A 6,000-nucleotide genomic window follows, 5' to 3' on the forward strand; every position below is an offset into this window, starting at 1 on the left:
AACTGACCGTGTGGCCTAATGGATAAGGCGTCGGACTTCGGATCCGAAGATTGCAGGTTCGAGTCCTGTCACGGTCGGAAAATCGATTTTTTTTTGTTTTTTAACAAATTAATATTGTTAATAAACATATATTTTATTCTTAAAAGCGGCATTGAAGCAGTGGATGAAATAGTATGGGCATAAGCAGTTTACCACCGAAAACTGCAAGCCATTTAATTTACTTATGTCACTCCTTTTATAATACTACATATAATCTCATATGTTTTTTGTTAGGAAGTTCCTTAAAATTTTAATTTCAATAAAAATGTGCCATTTCCGTGACTTTGGCCAAGTCACATTCGAAGGATAAGAAGGTCTTTTGGCACCAATAAGAACAAGAAGCAGTCGTGGCCGAGTGGTTAAGGCGTCTGACTCGAAATCAGATTCCCTCTGGGAGCGTAGGTTCGAATCCTACCGGCTGCGAAAAGGATTTTTTTTAATGAAAAACGTAATCAGGGATTTATTATTTTGGGGAAAAGTTGAATTTTGAGGAAGTTTGATTATTGCTATAGAATATTTCACTAAAGCCCAAAGGTTTTAACAAAATATTACATTTAATGCATACTAGATAAATGGTTGAATGTTTAATATTTAAAAATATATAAATATTAATAAATAAAATATTTTCCAACATCAAATTTAGTTCCGGAATTTTTTTGAAGATCTAGTTGGCTTTTATTTGTAAAAACAAGTGGTGCTCATAATATATTATATTATTCATTATAAAATCCAATATCCAATATAAATGGTATTTAAAGTATTTTAAATATATTTCCTTTCAAAAAAGTTGGTTAGTTCATTGATTTGAGTATGCTGATATAAGTTAATGAATATCATAAACGGTTAGGGAAATACCCCTGATATTTAACCGATTTTTATTGATCTGCAATGCTGTTCTGAAGACGTATTCTTGCGCATTTCACCAAGCAGTCGTGGCCGAGTGGTTAAGGCGTCTGACTCGAAATCAGATTCCCTCTGGGAGCGTAGGTTCGAATCCTACCGGCTGCGAATAGAAGTTTATTTTTGCCACACCACCTCTCTCAATTAATTCTCATATTTTTTCGCGCTTCATTTAAGCCTGATGACAAATTAAAGACCGTCAGTACGGGTTTTGTTTCTCGAGCTGCCCCAGCGGTTTCCCAATTAGGAGACAACAAGTTTATTCAGCCATCACATCCAGCCACACACCCACTCATTGATGGCCTGGACCTTAACCAACATCATATCCTGTTTAATTACAATTTTCCTGTGGTCGCGTAGCGTTAAACCAACCAACAGACCGCGTCCCCATCACCCCCCCTTTTTGGTTTTTTCCAATTCAATTATTATGGATGGAAATGGTTGATGGGGTTCGTTTGGCATTTTCTGGGTGGTCTGAAAATATAGTTTGGGGAGGTGCAGAAAAAAGGAGGCGAAAAAATGGTAGTAAATGCCCACGACATTGGTGCATATGAAACATATTGTTGGTGGGGCGGCAGTCGCCCTCTCTCACTCACACCGCGCTGTTGCTGGCCCGCTCTATTTTTAGTTTCCGACTAGGCTGACCAGCGCGTATATACCATATAAGGTTCGATCTGAGATTGGTTTACGTCCGCGATGAGGAACTTTTTCTGAGAGGGCATCATGAGCTGATTTTGATATGTTATGTTAGAAAATAAAGTATGTCAAGAGTAAATCATTTATTTTAATATTTGTAATTAAGTTATAATGGTTCTTCAACCGAACTTTTGATCAATGAATTTGTGTTAGTATAATATCAAGGTAACATTTGGAGGTTTTAAAACATTTCAGGATTAAAACATTAAGTACATTGTATTATTTAACAAAACTACTGTTACAAAATATTAAACAAAATAAGGTTTTCTTTTTAAACATATGTACATATTTATAAGGTTCCTGACCCTAACTTGGGTTCTTACAAAATTTATAGATCTAACTAAATACTGTACATAATTTTTAGAGGATCCACAGGGTATTCGCAGGTTTTATTACTGTCATTGTGCATTTTTTTTAGCTGCTGCTTTTGTCACTGATTGAGACTTCACTTTTTGCAATCGATGGCAAATTGATGAACACAACACATAGAGATAGAGCGAGATGGCTTAGAGGGGTGGGAAAGGAAGTGAGAACGAGACCACTGCGGAGTAATTAACGTGCACACGCGGCAAAGGCTGGCACATAAGCAACCCCCTGCACCGGCGAAGGGTTAAAGGGGGTGGCTGGGCGAATGCGACGCATGCAAATCGCCGGCGAAGGGGGCGGGCACATGGGCGTAGCCTTTTGGTCAGCACTGTAGCTGCGTTTTTTTGCAGCGCTGCATTCGCGCTGCGATTGGTTGTGGCCAACAGTGCCTCATATCGATGAGCCGTTAACACCCACTCACCCATCCACCCAGCAACCCAACCACCCACTCGAAACTGAAGCCCAACCACACACATACGGATGGCAACGGGATCAGGACCAAAAGGACCAAGGACTGAGTACCAAAAGGACCAAAAGGACCGACATCCATCAGGCACTCTGGGCCTTTGTTATTCCCGTGCGTTGCAATGGGGTTGCAGTTTGCACCAAATCGCAAGGGGGACTCAGCCACCCATCCATCCATCCATCCATCTTTCAGGTATTACGTCTGCACCCCAATCGCTGATAGGCCCACGTTTCGAAATCCCCCGGAACTTGCTGAATTCACTGACTTCACTGCGATTCACAATTAAAGTGAAACAGCAACGATATGCCAACCCCCCTGCGGAATCAACCATTTCTGTCGGAGGACCAGACATCAGACATGCAAAATTCAAAACACACAACAGAAATCCCAGAAAGAGCCACTCGTGTAGGCACACGTTCCTGGCCGGAATTTAATTTTGATAAAGGTACAAAATATTGACGATACATCACAGAGGTTATGGCCAAAAGAGGGTGGGGGCTTGGATGCCGCCCGGGGGGCTGTCTGAGTCCCCAAAACCGACGAGCAAAAGCCGGAACTACTGAAGGAGTCACTTACGGGGCCGAAACGATATTGAGAATACTCTGAAATAATAGATCTAATAAGTAATATTATAGATATTATCTTATTTTTGTAGCAATTTGGAAAGTACTGATGTACCATAGTAAACATTTTGGAAGTCTTCAATTAAACTGAGACCTATAAATATAATGAAATGAAATAAATAATATATGAAGTAAAGCCAGTTCTAAGTTAAGCCTAACTTTAAAAATTATATTCCAGAGATCTACCCAAGATAACCCAGACCCCCATCGATAGATAATACTCAATCGAACCCATCAATGTAGGGAAGTAACTTCCTATCAAGAGATTGAGAGCTACAAAAGAGCAAGCAAATGGCTAGCATATTTTTGTGGAACACTACCACCCACCTAAGCCTCCCATTCTCACCTTCTGCCATTTACCAAAAAACAAGAACAAAGAGACTTTTTTACGTTAACAAAATTTTTGCAAAGTTTACTCGTTTTTTTTCTCTCCGTGTTATCCTCTATATTTTCGAGGAGGAGCCGCATATAGCAGCCAAAATAAAAAACCAGAAGAGGAAACGCAAATACGGGAATACATAAAACGAGGCACAAACCGGCGGAGGATGGACTGGGCCAGGGGGTCCGAAAGCAATGTCCGCATTCGCGAACCAACCCCCCTCCCAATCCACCAAAACGCCCCCCCCTGGATCGTTCCCTATGTGAGTAATCGGCTGTCCATGTACATATATCCGTAAATGTCAGACGACATCACGCTCCACTGGACACACTGACGACGACGCTGGCACCGGCGACCGATGGAGGCGCCTCCGCACGCTGACCAGGCCAGACCGTCGGAACGGACCTCCTAACCCCCGCCCCCTCTGCTCCCCGCCCCTGGTGGAGCCCCTCCCTGGCAAACCCCCACCAGAAACCACCTGCCCGCAAAATATTGGCGCAAACATTAACTGAAGCGCAGTGTGAGCCAATCCTGCACTAAACAAAAATATTTTTCATAAATGTGACGTGATACTATTATTGTAATACTAATATATGTACATATAATATAACATAATAATATCTAAAAATAACAATAAACATAATTTTAAAACAGAGAAATTTCTTAAGTCGGCAATGTTTAGCATTAACAAAACTCTATAAAACATTTTTTGAATTTGTTAATTGGCCTGTTTTTTTAAGATTCTTTAAATGTCTTAATTTCTATTCTCATAGTAAATCAAAAAATAAAATAAAAGGTATATAAAAACAATTTTAAATTAAATAAAAAACTATTATTAATTTTTAAAATCGCCAGGGAAGTTTTTTAAAGTTTTTCACGAGAAACTTTTTAACAGGATATCCAAAAAAGGAAATGGGTCAAATAAAGAATCTTTAATTTAATTTGTTGAATGGGCTTTTCTTAAAATTGTCTTTCCAAAAAAACTTTTCTAAGAAAAAGGAAAAAGAAAATAACTTAAATCCGCATAGCTCTTAATCCCATATTTTCAACACAACTTAAAGGTGTTTTAGTATATAAAACCCAATCCTTTCTATATTTAATATATACTTTTTCGCAGAGTGTGTTTACAATTTGAATTATTTGAAACAATATCCTTTAAAAAAATGCGATACGATTTCAAACGATGATGGCAAAAAATCAGAACATAACAGGCTAGGCCGCAGGAGCCATGAACAGGAACAGAAACAGGATGGAGATGGGTATGGGTATGGGTATGAGGATGAGGATCGGGATGAGGACCAGGACCTGGGCCAGACAGGTGTTTGTCAGGTGGTCGGGATGGGCAGCGTCTGTCGCTCTTATCAAGCCCTGAAAAAAACGAGCCGAAATAAGAATGGCAGAAGAAAAAGTGGCCCATGGATGACGGGCATGTGTGGGCCGTTGTAATAACAAAAGCAATAACCAAACAAAAGCTTTTGGCCAAGTCAATGACCCACGTTTCGTCAGTTACCAAAAGCAAAAGCGGAAGTGGGAGGTGCTTTTAAAGAGCCGTTCGATACGTGGATATTATATGCGGAGGCGGAAGTCCTGCCTTTTAAATAAAGATAAGCTTGAACTACCGACTCAAAATGACTTGTGCTAAGAGGTATTGATAGGAAAGAGTGGAAAACGTTAAAAATAAGAACATTATAATAGATAGTAACATTCATATTTAGGCTATAATATTTTTGAGTAGATAAATAGATTTTTAAATTCTCACTTATACTTACATATATGATTTCATAACAAACCATTCATACAAGAATTGACCATCATCAAGCAAAACGATTTTATGATAGGTTAGCAGATAGGACAGCGCAGACAAAATTAAAGACTTTTATTTTTAACAAGGGTTAAGCCTCTGCATGATTTTATTTAAAAAGCAAATATGTTTAATGATGAGGTATTAAAAGGAAAAATCTAAAAATATGATTTTAAAGGCTTAATTCTTAAAGTCATGGTATATGCATGATTTTTTAAAAAGCAAACTTATTTAAGAATGAAGTATGGATAGGAAACGTTAATATTCTGAAAAAAATAAATAGATATTTACATATATTTTAAGGCTTACATTACGTTAATATTCTGAAAAAAATAAATAGATAGTTACATATATTTTAAGGCTTACATTTTGATGTCGGGATAGACATTTGCAAGTCTTCTTTAAAATTCCAAAGTATTTCATTGAACAAAAAAATGTACATAAGTTCAGTTAAGTGGGTATTTAAAGCAGAAGTGTGGGCTCTTTGATTGCAGTTTTGGCTGACCTTGCTGCCACTATTGGTAACTAAACTTATAATTAAGCAATATATTTGTATAAAAAATAGGATTTATTCCCGATGACTTGACCGATGATGATAATAGCCCGCTGGGGGAACTGCTTCACTCGCTGGCTGACCGCAGGATGTGGCTCGTGGCCAAGGGTTCTTGGCTTTGACTCTTGGTTTCTGGTTCCTGGTTCCTGGCACTTGGTACTTGGGACCTGCTCCTGG

General features: G+C 38.7%; 3 non-coding genes across 3 annotated transcripts; all 3 read left to right on the top strand.

The window, feature by feature from the left end:
• Positions 1-4: 4 nt before the first annotated feature.
• Trnar-ucg lies at positions 5-77 on the top strand. The gene has a single exon. It is a non-coding gene; the product is annotated as a tRNA-Arg (tRNA).
• A 303-nt stretch (positions 78-380) lies between these two features.
• Positions 381-462, top strand: Trnas-cga. The gene has a single exon. It is a non-coding gene; the product is annotated as a tRNA-Ser (tRNA).
• Positions 463-965: 503 nt separating this feature from the next.
• On the top strand, positions 966-1,047 carry Trnas-cga. Its single transcript has one exon. It is a non-coding gene; the product is annotated as a tRNA-Ser (tRNA).
• Positions 1,048-6,000: the final 4,953 nt, after the last annotated feature.

Source organism: Drosophila subpulchrella, chromosome X (assembly GCF_014743375.2).
Source record: "Drosophila subpulchrella strain 33 F10 #4 breed RU33 chromosome X, RU_Dsub_v1.1 Primary Assembly, whole genome shotgun sequence".
NCBI classification, from domain to species: Eukaryota; Metazoa; Arthropoda; class Insecta; order Diptera; family Drosophilidae; genus Drosophila; species Drosophila subpulchrella.